This window comes from Dermacentor variabilis, chromosome 1 (genome assembly GCF_050947875.1).
Source record: "Dermacentor variabilis isolate Ectoservices chromosome 1, ASM5094787v1, whole genome shotgun sequence".
Taxonomy (NCBI): Eukaryota; Metazoa; Arthropoda; class Arachnida; order Ixodida; family Ixodidae; genus Dermacentor; species Dermacentor variabilis.
The window spans coordinates 290,301,281-290,315,712 of record NC_134568.1 but is presented as its reverse complement, the minus strand read 5'-3'; the positions used below and the strand labels follow the sequence as shown (position 1 = coordinate 290,315,712).

The 14,432-nt window shown below is 49.5% G+C and overlaps 1 protein-coding gene across 4 annotated transcripts in view; it reads left to right on the top strand.

The window, feature by feature from the left end:
• The window catches only part of LOC142567151 (uncharacterized), a 399,588-nt gene that overhangs the window by 260,907 nt on the left and 124,249 nt on the right, over positions 1–14,432 (top strand). For 2 of the 4 annotated variants that reach the window (XR_012825177.1, XR_012825176.1), the window contains exon 1: positions 3,835–4,178. The exons of the other annotated variants lie outside the window; for them this stretch is intronic. The gene's annotated coding sequence lies outside the window, so the exon portion shown is untranslated. Of the gene's footprint in view, positions 1–3,834; positions 4,179–14,432 lie in introns of those variants that run through there. 4 annotated transcript variants of the gene reach the window in all.

Sequence of the window (14,432 nt, the reverse complement as noted above, 5' to 3'; positions counted from 1 at the left end):
CTCTTGTTTCATGTATGGAGAACTGTTGGTTGTCTCTGTGCAACCCTTAGACAGCGCCACTCATTTATTTATTTTGCTTTTTATCAACATGCAGAGCGACTGACGTCAGCTGATGCTTTCTGCAGGAGGATTGCTGGCGCGGACACCAGACTACTTGTGGGTTTTATTTATGGGCAAATAGTACCCCCCCCCCCAAAAAAAAAATTGTCATAAATATCAGAACCGTGAGAACGATATACGGGCAAAAAGCTAAAAAAAAAGGTTGCAAAGTAGGATATATAAAACAATAGGTTACAATACACAAAAAGAAAAGAAATATATGCAGGCCCAACGCACATCTTGGAATCTATGCGAAGCGACGCTTTCGTGAAGCGGTTATGCTATAAATGCTATAAATTTGCCCATTTCACTCCTGCGTCTTTGGCGTAAAGCAAACTGGTGCGCAAGCATGTGCTCTCGTGCGCCCGTGCTACGCAGCCGGCGATAATCTCAAATCTCATGCGGCCGGCGATAATCTCAAAGCGCTACTTGGCGTTGACGCGATAGAGGTATACGTGCGATGGCTGCGTAATGGTTGAAGCAGCGGTCTGCTGTGCTGGAGGGGCCGATGTTCAATCCCACCACCGGCCACGTAATTCTTTTTTTTTTTTTAAGTGTGAGCTGGGGGAGCTATTCGGCAGGACAGCAGCAGCAGCCAGCAGCCACGGTCAGCATAGTCCGGGAAGGCTCGCAAAGAAAGCTTCGCTTGAATATACAGAGCAATGCGAGAAACCATGTATAATGCATATTGACACTTTTTTAACCAATAATAACTAGTAGACAACGTTGCCGACCAAAGTCCTGTAAGCGTCTATTTGCTGCCCTGTTTCTGGATGTTAAGGGGAGTTTCCAATAATGTCGCCCACGATGTCATCTTCAATGTGTTAGAGACAAGATGTAGCTTTGGGTTTGTAACTACCTATGGGTGAGATCGTTCTTCGTGCGCATTTAGGATGAGCCGATCCCCCACTCAGCATTACAGCAGTCGCGAAGTCCTTCAGAGCGGAGGACGGAGCCTGTGTTCGATCCATCCCTGATATCGCACTGACTACATTCCAAGCGCCATTCGACTCTCCATCTATACGCGTCAACGACGTCTGCATTTTTGATGCCGTATGTGTCACGGGTGCAGCTTCGCGGTAGATTTGATAAGGCAGTAACCTTGACGTCGTCTTACCTTCGCGAACAAGGACTCATGCTCAGGAATTTTGGACATTAGCCCTTCGGCCATCTCTCGAACTTTACCGCAATGCACGAGCGTAACTCAATGGCCAGCGTTAAAAAAAAAAAGAAAGCCTATTCCAAAGATTGGCTGAATTTCACCAACTTTCAGTTAGGAACGTCGATAGGGTACTCCCTTTTAATAACATACGTATTTACGGCAATTAGTCATATACTTACCCTGCTGCGTGATAGCACTGTTTAATCCTGACCAAAACGCTGCTATAACGCAGCATTGGTAGCTTATGGTCAAGTACTTCGCCCGGAACCCATCCGACCATCTCGGCAGCTGTCCCGCTGAAAGTCGTCCGCACGACATTAAGTGTCACTGTCTGTACATATATCGCGTGCATCTCCATAATTGAGGGTACGTACTCGGCCAGTCCGTTGTTTCCTCTATATGACCTTTTATGCGTCCTCAACTACACTGCAGAATTCCAGGAGTTCAGAGTAGTTCTTAGGATGCGTTCACACCTGCCAAGCGAGAGAGAGAGAGCGAAGCGGAGAAAGCGGACAACGTTTCTGCGCAGCCCGACGTCGTGCCGTTCACATTTCATGTCGCCGCTTTCGCCGCTTCTGTCGCTGCCGCCTACTCGGCTTCCAACTGCGCGCGCGTCCACGTTCCCTGAATTGAGCATACATTCATGAACTGGTCAAGTGTGTGGGTGATTCTGTTGCTACTTGTGGGAACAAGGACGAATTTGTTGCCATGTAACGGGCCGGTCGCATACCAACAATAACTTCAGTCTCTGTGAAAGATAGTTTGCCTAGATTTGTTCTCTTCGAAGCGCCGATGTTTGAATACGTACTAGTATTCGCATGTTATTTTATAAGCGCGGTTAAGCGGGCATGCGTGCGCCATTCACTAATCTCCACACCTCTCCACTTAATCCCGCGACCCTGTGAAACGATTTGCGGTACACCAAGATAAGGTGAAGAAATTATGCAAGGACGCGAGCTTACACTTTCACGTTTATTTCGCTGACGATTATACGCACAGGCTAACAGACACGCAAATACACGTACACACGCTCAACGCGATTGGCCATCTCTTCTGTGCACTAAAAGAAGTTAGTTTGTTCCTCCTGTGTGATAAATGCAGCAACCGCACATACGTCTATACTCACGACTCAGCTACATCGCCAAGTTATATCGTTATATACGGGCAAGAGAAATTACGGTACGACATCACAACGTCAGCCGCAGAACTCACGGCTCTGCGCCGTGCACCTCTATTCATAGACACAGAGAGTCTTGGTAAATGGTTCATCTTTTGTGACTCAAACCGGCTTCTGTGCACTCAGACCAGTGACCAACGCGTGAAAGATAAAGGCTACGAAATTTATTTTCGATAAATACCTGGCCATGACGAGATTACGCATACAAGCTTGTATGCGTAATCATTTCCAGTGCAAGATCACTGATTCACTGCGTTCCGATTCCACTTTCTAGGCAGATCCACTCAGACGGCAACGAGTTCTGTGGCAATCTTCCTTCAAATTGGAAGGAAGAGTTATGAAAGGGGTAAAAAATTTGCTCTTTTTCTAGCTTCATGCTGTAGCTACAGGGTGGATGACAATTTTTTTCTTATCACGCAGCGAGACAGCTTCGCCATCTGGCACGCCCGCTCCTGATAGCCGAGAGGAATACCACAAATAATATAAAACGCACTAAAATGCGCAATCTGAACACTTCGCCAAATATCAGACCTCCACCAGGTCTGCACCGACGTGATTCATCACTTTCGTTGCGGTTGTGGTTAGGGCTACCTTCACGAAAGCTCATTCATCCTTAATTGGCATGGTTGACGGTGCAGCATGTGATGTCTGCGGCTGCGAAGAGAACCGCTTGTGCCACGGTGCTTGCCTTAATTGACAATGACTCTCCAAGCTACTTGAACACTGAGCCCACTGCTTGTCGTCCCACCGGCCATTGCAGACAATTTAGCATTTTTTTTAAAAACGACAGGCGCGTGGCGCAATTGACCGCGTTCCCCTCATTTCTATCTTTCTCTCTCACATCTTTTTATCCACCCTTTCATTTGCTCCAACGCAGCGTAGTCCACCGGATGCTTTTATGGTCAACATCACTGCCGTAGCTCTTTTGTCTCTCTCTTCTCCATCTTTTCTTTCTTCTTTAACAAATAATTGTTACCGTCATATACTTAAACTTTATGATATACCACGAATATTATTTCCGTAACTGTGCATAGGAAGATCCTCATTGTTTAAACGCTCTAGCGTTGCACGTGGCATTGTCAACAGCGCACTAAATTTTGCACGACTAGCGGGACTGAATCGTAAGGTTTCTTTCTTCTGCTAGTGCGTGTCTCCTTTATGGAGAAATGCAGCCACAGGGCTGACACGCGCCCGCCAGAGCCGTGGTGGCAAACACGAAACCGGACTCTCCTTCGCGCGCAGCGAGGGAACGACGCAGCAAGGTCTGGCTTCCTACCCGCGGCGCGGGACAGTGTCGCGAACAGGGCGGCCCTTTGTCGTGCGACGGTTGTATGCAAAATGACCGCGCAGAGGTGCGGCCGGGCACGCGCATCCCGTGTGCAGAACACGCCCGACGGTCCCGGAATGGCTAAACGGCGGCGTAAAAAATAGCCGTGACGAGCGCCTAGCGGCTCATTTGACTGCGCGCTTTCGCGCCGCCGCTGGGGCCACTTACTGGCTGGGCCGCGCGCGTGACAAGGACGCGTCGACGCCGTCGATCCTCGGCCGGGCTCTCTTCGAGCCTCACCGTGTGTCAGCGCGAGGCGGCGGGCCGAATGACACTCCGCGGGGACCCGGCCGCGCGCTGCTGCTATACCGGGAAGGACGCCTCCAGCCTTCCGGTGTGCTGTCATGATTGTGCACGACGAATCGCACGAATCATGTCTGCGCCCGAGCCAGCCGTGCTCTCCGGCGGCCTTGGTAAGTGGACGCGCTTTCCAAAGCGTTCGGCAAGCACTGTCGGGATTAGGCCGGCCATTTAGTTTGCATACGTGAAAGGGAACACTGGATTACATTGTATTAAGCCGCCGTACATCTTCAGTGGGAGCTCCGTAATTGAAATGGGCGGAGAGGGAATGAGAGAAAGGCTCCGAGGTTAACTGGGGACTGGGCCCGGTTGGCCACGTCGCACGCGCTGTGGTAAGACGCGCTTTGAATAACTCGACTAGGCTACAAGCAGAGGTGAAGTCAAGCCGTTCCCTATAGGACTACTTCATTTTCACGTTACAACGGCAGACAGTTGGAACGATCTGACAGGGTTACATTCCTGCTGCATGCGCGAGCGCGCGCGTTGCCTCTACCATGTGTCCTTTCGTTTGCCACGTTGACTACAGCGAGACTTGACGGTGTGCTTTTGAAGTGCGAAACAGCGCCGCAAAAAGAGGACTGACAGAGAGTCCTCAACACACTTGATGGCCGCCAGCAGCGCACTTGCGCTCAACAAGGCCGCACAATGACGATTCTGGAATAGAAAAGAGATCAGAGCAAAGGGCGGTTAACCGGAGGATATATTCGGCTGGCTACCCCGAAGTGGGGAAGGGAAAATGGGGTATGAAAGATGAGAGGAAAGAAAAGAAGAAGGTACGGACGGACAATGGAAGACTGTGTTGGGGCTGTCACACAGTCTGGAAAAAGAAGACGAGTGACTAATGCCTGCCGCTCCTCTTCAGTTTGCTATCGAATAATTAGTGCGCAAATGCTTCACGAATGCTCACGCTTTGAGAATACAAAGCTGCCGGACGAGGCTCACTGTTTAAACAATTATTTCTGGACGATTTTACAAAATTTTCAAGCGCCGTTCAAGGAAGTGCGTTGTTTTCACAGGCGCGTATAGAAAAGCATTTAAAAACGAGTACGCGAGCAGTTATGGCGGGTAGTTCGTCAAGGCGGGTATCGGTATCTATATATTCGATACATCGGTTGCAGTATTGGGCATCTTAAGATAAAAGACACATCGCTACATCCACATACACCGAATGCCAGCAAATAACGGCAACATAAGCTTATTCTGAAAGACAACAGTTTCATGTTATCTCATATTTTTATTGACCGCAAACGACCATTTCTATGAATAGTGAGCAACGCAGTTCAGCCAGGAAACTCCGCAATTTATATGTTTAGTGACTGTGGGGCGGCAGCCTGTCTATATTGAGAAAATAGGATACTGCGCGGTGCTAGTTTGTCAAAAACGAGAAACGGGCTGTACCAAAACTAAAAGCGATGGTCATTTGTGAAATGAGCATGTTATCAATCGGCTGATAGAGATAAATTTGATTGATAGGAAAGGCAGATCTGAGCTAGTGCGCTCTATAGACTGCTACTCTGCACTGGGGAAGAAGGAAGGGCAGTGAAAGTACCGGGATTGATGATGATAAGTGGTGCGTGATTATGTACATTAGACGGTAGCCCTACTAGAGGCGCCCATATAGTTTTGTGTCATGCAGAAATTTCAACAGCGCTTTAGTCGTTCGCGTTGAAGTTGCCATGTTGGCGGTGGTAAGTTTCGAACCTACGTGCTCACGCTCAGAAGTCGAGTGTCTTACCCACTGGGCTAAACACTTACGTTTGCAGAAGCTGAATATATTTGAACCATACGAATGTGTTGTACCGGTGGTACAAAACAAATGCCAAAGGAGAACAATTTTTATGAAGGCTTTGTTAAAAAGATTTGGTGATGCTAGAATAAAAGTCATATGTAGTACTACATGTAGAACCGACTTGGAGCATTGTAGACGTTAGGAAAATTACGATTTTGCGAAAATTTAATACAAAAACGCAACATCCCCAATGAATTTCGGCGTCAGCGGGATGTACCTTGCATGGGGATTCCTTCACCGGCCGAAATGCCACGGATCGCTGAGGTCTCGTGCACTTAACGTCGCGCAACACAGATAGATAAGTAGTCAACGACTTGATAAGGATGATGAGGAGTGATCAGCGGTTATATGGGTCGCATCAGGGCTCATAATGGTTCCATGCGGATAGATAAGGTGCTAAAGAGTGATAAGAGCTTATAATGGTCGGGGCAATTTTCATAAGATCAATAAGTACCGATAAGAGCTGATAAGGGTCGGATCAAGTCCCACAAGGCTGACAAGGACCGATAAGAGTTGCTAAGGGTCGGATTATGTCCGATAAGGACAGATAACGGTTGATAAGGCTCGGATCGAGTCCGATAAGGTTGATGACAATCGATAAGGGTTTATAAGGGTCGGATCTAGTTCGATAATGTTAATAACGACCGATAAGAGTTGATAAGGGTTTATACCGGTCGGATCAAGTTTCATAACATTGATAACATTGATAACCTAAATAAATAAAATGACACCGGGTTCCGTGAAGATAAGCAGGTGGCACATTGCTTACGCATACTTGGACATGTCCCAGAGGAGTTTCTGCGTGAATTTTTTCTGTGTGTGTTGGGGTGGAGAGTGCCTCCCGCGCGGCCCGCTCAGATCGAACAACGGCCACATCTGCTTCTATAGCATTGATGCATGCATACATGGCAAGAAAAACGCATTCCATATGTGGCCCCTGGACGCCATACTACGACAATGTGTGCATGTCGGAGATGGAGCAATGCTGCAATTACCCCTTGCTACTGATCCACTAAGGGATGAAAATCTGTTCGTGTTGGAGCATTTCACAATTAGGAAAATGTTGAAGTCGAAACTGCAATCCACAAATTATCAGATTCGTTAATAACGAAAGCAGAGGAGTCCAACTCCTCTCCGTACAGTTAGCTCTGCCGCTCCTGAAGTCGCCTTCAGTTTTCGTTGGAGAACCGACGCGAATGTACCTCGTCGTACCGTTTGCTTTGTCGCTTAGAGCAGTTCTTGACGCTTCTTCGGACGACTGCTTTGCTTTAACCATACCGCTAGGCAGATCACTAATAAAAAATTCAGAGCCATTCCACTCTGTGAAGGTGGATGACCTGTGGAGCTGTATGTATGGTGATAAATATGTTGATAATATGTTGATTGAAAATAAAATACACATGCCACAATGAATTGAGTTTTTTTCATGATTTTTTTGTTGTTTTATTAAATTGCATACTCAATGCTTTTTTTACCTTCATTGGTTTGCTTTTTTGGATTTCTTATTTGGTCACCAAGGTGACTATCGCTTTATGATCGCTATGATATATTGCCAGTGACTCTGTGGCTACACTAGCAAGGTTCTTGGCCAATGTGAGGCCTATACACGACTGATGACGCATCATGGGCACACTGATGTTTGTGTAACATTGAATGCCGAAGCTTTCCAAGAGAAACGCCAGGAACCACTTTCCGTCTGCTGAGACACGTCTATGTTGAAATCACCCACAATTACAATGGGGGTGGAGACGGTAGGGCTCATCCCACCGAAGGTGCATACGCTTGGCGTTTGCAGCACGATCTTCGCCGTATTACGTGCCACTTGCCGTTGCCGCGCACATTTCCGCTTCTGCTCACGACGGTGTTCTTCGTAGGCACGCTGTTCTTCCGCAGTCCTCACTCGCACGCGGCCTATACCATTGCACGGGTGGGAGGGAACCGAGATAAGGTTACGTGGTTTGCCTATAAAGCTCGTGACGTCAAGCCGCAATCCATACTAAACAGTGTCTATTCTGGTTTTACTTTTTATTACGATAATTTTTATCACAATACGTGCTGCCACTTCTCGCGAATAAATGCAGCTGGCAGCTGGGGCATGCGGTTCCAGGGTGTACCCTGGCCGGCTTACGTCCCTATGGGCGACAGGAATGTGTGCATAAGAACTTGTGTTGTGGCCAGTTGGTTCATAGCTGAAAACCTTAAATAATTAAATTATGGGGTTTTACGTGCCAAAACCACTTTCTGATTACGATGCACGCCGTAGTGGAGGGCTCCGGAAATTTCGACCACCTGGGGTTCTTTAACGTGCACCTAAATCTAAGTACACGGGTGTTTTCGCATTTCGCCCCCACCGAAATGCGGCCGTCGTGGCCGGGATTCGATCCCGCGACCTCGGGCTCAACAGCCCAACACCATAGCACTGAGCAACCGCGGCGGGTACTGCAAACCTTAACGAGTAGCGCAAAAAACATGGACCAAGAAAGACACAAGTACACCGGACGGGCAATCGTTACAATGTGTTGCCACTCCGCCCTACAGAAGTCATGTTTCCACAACTTCTAAATAAGTTTTGCGCTGCAGATCAAGCGCTCATGAAAAAAAAGTTGATTACCTCTGGCATTGAACTACAAGCGTAAGTGAACGTATCGTCCTGGAACTTACAGTGTTTGAGCGACATAAACAAGCCTTCGAAGGTGCCAGGTATCTTGGTATGCCTTACATGCACTGGGTTTCCCATAATGTTAAGATGGTAGCTAATAGGTACAGCATTACAACAGTCTTTTCAGCTCCCTGCAAACTAGCAAGTGTTTGTACTATGATACGCAAAGAAAAGATTCCTGTGAAACACGGCATGTCAACTCTTTCACCAAGTGTGTTCAAGGGTAGGTTTACCAAATCCCTTTCTCATGCGGAGAAGTTTACGTGGCGCAGACTATGAGAGAGCAAGAGAACATGATTTGGTTGTTGCGCAGCAAAACGGGAAGTGGGGGTGGGGGGGGGGGGGCGAGCATTACGATGTTCATAGCATGAACTGCAGGTGTAAACCAGTGTTAAAAAACACGATTATAAAAAAAGTGGCAGATAGGCTGGAAAGGGAAGTTTATGAGGCTGTTTGGGATCGGACTGCTGGTACGATCTGTTGGGAACTCGGCGCTGACGCCCGTGGTTGTACCTGGGTCGCAAGCCCCAAGGGTAGCGTTGGCCTGGCGGCCTGGGGTACAACTGGAAGCATCCGAAGGTCCCGGCAAAGCATGAGTCGACTGGTAACAACGAAACAACTTGTTTATTTTAACATCGCAAAGAGTTGGCGGTCAGGTTTGACCGAAGTAGAGAGACGGGAGAGCACTTCACTCAACAGAAGAAATCGGAGCCCTCCCTTTTGCGTCCGGGGGCAGCTGTTTTTATACTCTCGCAGTTGAGGGCAAGAAGGAACCCCTCAAAAGACGAGCACGTGAATGTACAATGGGCTAATGGTGACGCACACTGTCGTAGCGATGCCGTAGCACCATGACGAGCACGATCTCGTAGCACCCTGTCGAGCACGATCTCGTAGCACCCTGTTGTAGCGCTGCCGGTCGGGCACAATGACTGTAATGAGAGGATGGTCCCTGCTTTGGCATCGCCTGTTTCGGGCACAATGACTGGAATGAGAGGATGGTCCCTGCTTTGGCATCGCCTGTTTCGGGCACAATGACTGGAATGAGAGGATGGTCCCTGCTTTGGCATCGCCTGTTTCGGGCACAATGACTGGAATGAGAGGATGGTCCCTGCTTTGGCATCGCCTGTTTCGGGCACAATGGCTGTAATGAGGGGACGATCCCTGCTTTGGCATCGCCTGTTTCGGGCACAATGACTGGAATGCGAGGGTGATCCTTTGCGGTCGCATCGCCGCAGTCGCGCCTGGAAACACCTGGCGATGAGTGTTGCGGCGACGACGATCGGGCCAAAATGTCTGCCGCCCCGCCGCAGTCGCGCCGGCAAAACCACGTGTCGCAGGCGAAACGCAACAGACCGCCCCGCCGGGGGAAGGAGATCCCGATGGACAGGGGACTGCATCCGCTGTCCGGAGGGATGTCGCTCGATGATGCTCATAACCGAAGTCGGGCGTCCCTCGACGTTTCTTGAGCGCAGCGCACAGAGAAGGCCTCGTTCTCTTGTTCAGGTTCGCACGGGACACTGCAAAGTGACTTCGGGAGAGTTCACATTTTTGTTCTCGTTCCCGGTAAGCGTTAGAACTACGCCGAAACTCAACCGCTCAGTCAGCAAGCACGGCACAACCCTCACTAAGCCCTGCCAGGCTCTTTCCCCTTTTTATACCACTGCCTAGTTCCTTACAGTAGTCTAGCATCACTCAGAACGCGTCCACAAATTGAAAACTTGCACTAGAAAGCATATCATCACTTTGAAACACTAAACAAAAGCAATATGTTAAAAAAATCCTGCCTCAGGAAAAAAAAACATCAGTAACAAACAATTTTGAGGCTGATTCCTACGTTAGGGGCTTCGACTTAAGCCATCGGCGTTACCGTTGAGACTCCCCTTTTTGTAACGCACCTCAAAGGAATATTGTTGTAAAGCGAGGCTCCAGCGCAGGAGGCGGCCATTTTTGGGAGAGATGGTCTGCAGCCATTGGAGAGGGCAGTGATCCGTCTCAATGATAAACCTCGAGCCGGCTAGATAGCATGACAATTTCTGAACGGCCCACACGAGACACGCACACTCTTTCTCGGTGGCGCTATACGCCTGCTCACGACTGGTCAGCTTACGACTAGCATACAGGACGGGGTGTTCTACTGCTCCATTTTCCCGTTGGCACAGTACAACGCCCATGCCTCGCTCACTAGCATCGCACTGAACAATGAACCCTTTTGTATAGTCTGGCGATCGTAGCACAGGCTGGCTTGTTAGGGCACTCTTTAGGGCGCTAAAAGCTCTTTCCTTTGTCTCGTCCCAGACGACTATTTGAGGCTCGGTCTTTCTTAGAGCATCCGTCAGGGGAGCCGCGATATCAGAGTACCTAGGGATGTACCTCTGATAGTAGCCGGCGACACCCAAGAACGACCGAATATCGGTCTTGGTGCGCGGTTGCGGAAAGTCTCGCACAGCGGCCACTTTTATTTCAGAGGGGCGGCGACGACCCTGACCAATCACGTGACCGAGGTAGACAACCTCGGCCTGTGCTAACTGGCACTTAGGAGCCTTGACTGTCAAGCCCGCTTCGCGCAGGCGGGTTAGCACTGCCCGCAAGTGTGCCATATGCTCAGACCAGGATGCGGAGAATATCGCTACGTCGTCTAGATACGGTAAAGCGAATTCTTGCTGTCCCCGCAACACTTTATCCATGAGACTTGAAAAACAGTATGGCGCGTTCTTCAAACCAAAACTCAACACTTTAGGACGGAATGTTCCCATTGGTGAAATGAACGCCGCATACCTACTAGCCTCTTCTGTAAGTGGAACCTGCCAATAACCCCTGACAAGATCTAGGGTGGAAATAAACTGAGCGCTACTAACTTTCTCAAGGCGCTCCTCGATGTTAGGGATCGGATAAATTTGATCCTTAGTGATGGAATTAAGCCTGCGGTAGTCGACGCAAGGACGAGGTTCCTTGCCCGGTACCTCAACTAAAATCAAAGGGGAGGTATAATCACTCTCACCTGCCTCAATAACACCGAGCCGTAGCATTTTCTTTACCTCAGCCTCCATAATATCGCTCTGGCGGGGTGACACCCGATACGCCTTGGATCGTACTGGCTCTGGGGAGGTAAGTTCTATATCATGAGTAAGTACAGAAGTCCTACCAGGCCTCTCAGAGAACAGACCTTGAAACTCTTGTAATAGCTGGTGTAGTTCGGTTTTCTGCTCGGGCGACAGCGGTGCTTTACTGATAAGGTCACTAATGACTTGACCGGTGTCTTCCCTGTTCGTCACTGAGCCTAGTCCTGGAAGCTCGACCGGAAGCTCTTCAGGAACGTTTATCATCATGCACACCACTGCTTCCCTTTGTCTATAAGGTTTGAGCAGATTACAGTGGTAAACTTGCTGTGCTTTCCGCTTTCCTGGCAGACTTACCACGTAGTTAACGTCCGACAGTTTCTGAACAATTCGTGCTGGGCCCTCCCACTGCACGTCTAGTTTGTTGTTTAGCGATGTGCGCAATATCATGACCTCATCGCCAACCTCAAAACGACGGGCCCTGGCTGTCCGATCATAATAAACCTTGGCCCTCTGCTGGGCCTTTGTCATTGCTTCACCTGACAACTCCTGTGCCCTTCTTAAGCGTTCGAGGAGCTTAAGCACGTACTCCACCACGACTGGGTCGTCGCCCCTACCTTCCCACGATTCTCGAAGCATGCGAAGCGGAGATCGAAGCGAGCGACCGTACACCAGTTCAGCTGGCGAAAACCCCGTAGCCGCATGCGGCGCGGTTCTTAACGCAAACATCACCCCAGGCAAACACAGCTCCCAGTCAGTTCGATGTTCAAAACACAATGCTCTCAACACGCGCTTCATGACGGAGTGGAGCTTCTCAACGGAATTCGACTGTGGGTGGTACACTGAGCTGTGTAGCAGCTTTACCCCACACCTTTCGAGAAAAGTTGTCGTCAAAGCGCTAGTAAACACTGTGCCCTGATCTGATTGAATTTCTGCAGGAAAACCAACTCGCGCAAATATGGACAGTAGTGCATTAACTATCTCAACTGAGCTGAGTTCTTTAAGCGGCACTGCTTCAGGGAACTTTGTCGCTGGGCAGATCACAGTCAAAATGTGTCTGTACCCCGTGGCTGTTATCGGCAGAGGTCCCACAGTATCAATAACGAGCCGTCTAAAAGGCTCCGTAATGATAGGTACCAATTTCAACGGCGCCCTCGATTTGTCCCCTGGTTTGCCCACCCGCTGACAAGTGTCACATGTCCTCACGAAATGGTCTGCGTCCCGAAAACACCCTGGCCAATAGTACTCTTGCAAGAGACGGTCCTTAGTTTTCTTAACTCCTAGGTGTCCGGACCACGAACCCCCGTGTGACAAGCGCAACAGATCCTGACGATAGCATTGAGGCACGACCAGCTGATCGAACTCCACTCCTCGGTCTAGATACTTCTGGTACAGGACTCCACCTCTTTCCACAAAACGCGCAGTTTTCCTGGCGATACCTTCTTTGACATTGCAGCGCACGTTTTCCAGGCTGCCATCCTTTTTTTGCTCGGCTATCAAAGCCGACCGGCTGACTTTTAGCAACCTATCAAGTCCGTCTGACGTAGGCGCGATGAGCAAATCAGTAGATAGCTCTTCTAACTTTCCCGTGTCGGGCGTTTCCTCTCCAGTATCTGGCGCCTTTAACGTTACAGACTCAAGTTTATTCAGTTCGGGCGTGCTCTGAATATCAGCTTGCTGCGCCTCTGACCCTTTTTCGTTGTTTGATAACGTCGGCCCCGCAACTACCGCCTTTGCAGCGAGCTCCCGAACCTTCGATCTGGTTAAGGCCTGAACACTAGCTTCACCAAACAAAAGCCCCTTCTCGCGCAGGAGGTGATCGGACCTGTTTGAAAATAGGTACGGGTACTGGGGTGGCAGCATAGATGACACTGCCGCCTCTGTCTCAAGCGCTCCGAAAGGTCCTTCAATAAGCACCTTTGCTACTGGCAGACACACGCTATGAGCTTCCACGGCTTGCTTGATCCACGCGCACTCGCCCGTGAACATATGGGGTTCTACGTAAGATGGGTGAACTACATCCATCGTAGCTGCGGAATCGCGAAGCACTCGGCACTCTTTCCCGTTCACGAGGAGGTCTCGCATGTAAGGCTCGAGAAGCTTCATGTTCTCGTCAGTGCTGCCTATTGAAAAAAACACAACTTTTGGTGTTGTTTCCGGACACTGCGCCGAAAAGTGACCCGGCTTCTGGCACGTATAACACAAGCGCGCTCGCCTCATCTCGAACCGCTTTCTGCGTTTGGCTGCCGCCGTCTCTTTACGTTTGGTCGGACTGCTTTCGCTCGCATCCGCACTACGCGTGTCTCCCTTTGCTCTCATGGGTGTGAACTTCGGCCTCTCAAACTTCGAGCCAAATTCACCCTTTTGACCGTCCTTAGCTCCGCGAGCTCGACGCGTCACAAACTCCTCGGCTAGCTCAGCGGCTTTAGCCACCGTACAAACGTCTGGCCTATCCAAGACCCAGTATCGCACGTTCTCAGGTAACCGACTATAAAACTGTTCTAGCCCGAAACACTGCAGAACTTTATCGTGGTCACCAAACGCTTTCTCTTCTTTGAGCCACTCCTGCATGTTCGACATAAGCCTATACGCAAACTCTGTATATGACTCACTTCTGCCTTTCTCATTTTCCCGAAACTTCCGACGGAACGCCTCCGCAGACAGCCGGTACTTTTTTAGCAGACTCGATTTTACTTTGTCGAAATCCTCTGCTTCCTCTCTATCCAAGCGAGCGACTACGTCGGCCGCCTCGCCGGGTAACAAAGTGAGCAAGCGCTGTGGCCACGTTTCCCGAGAGAACCCCTGCTTCTCGCACGTTCGCTCAAAGTTAACCAGGAACAAACCAATGTCCTCTCCAAGCTTA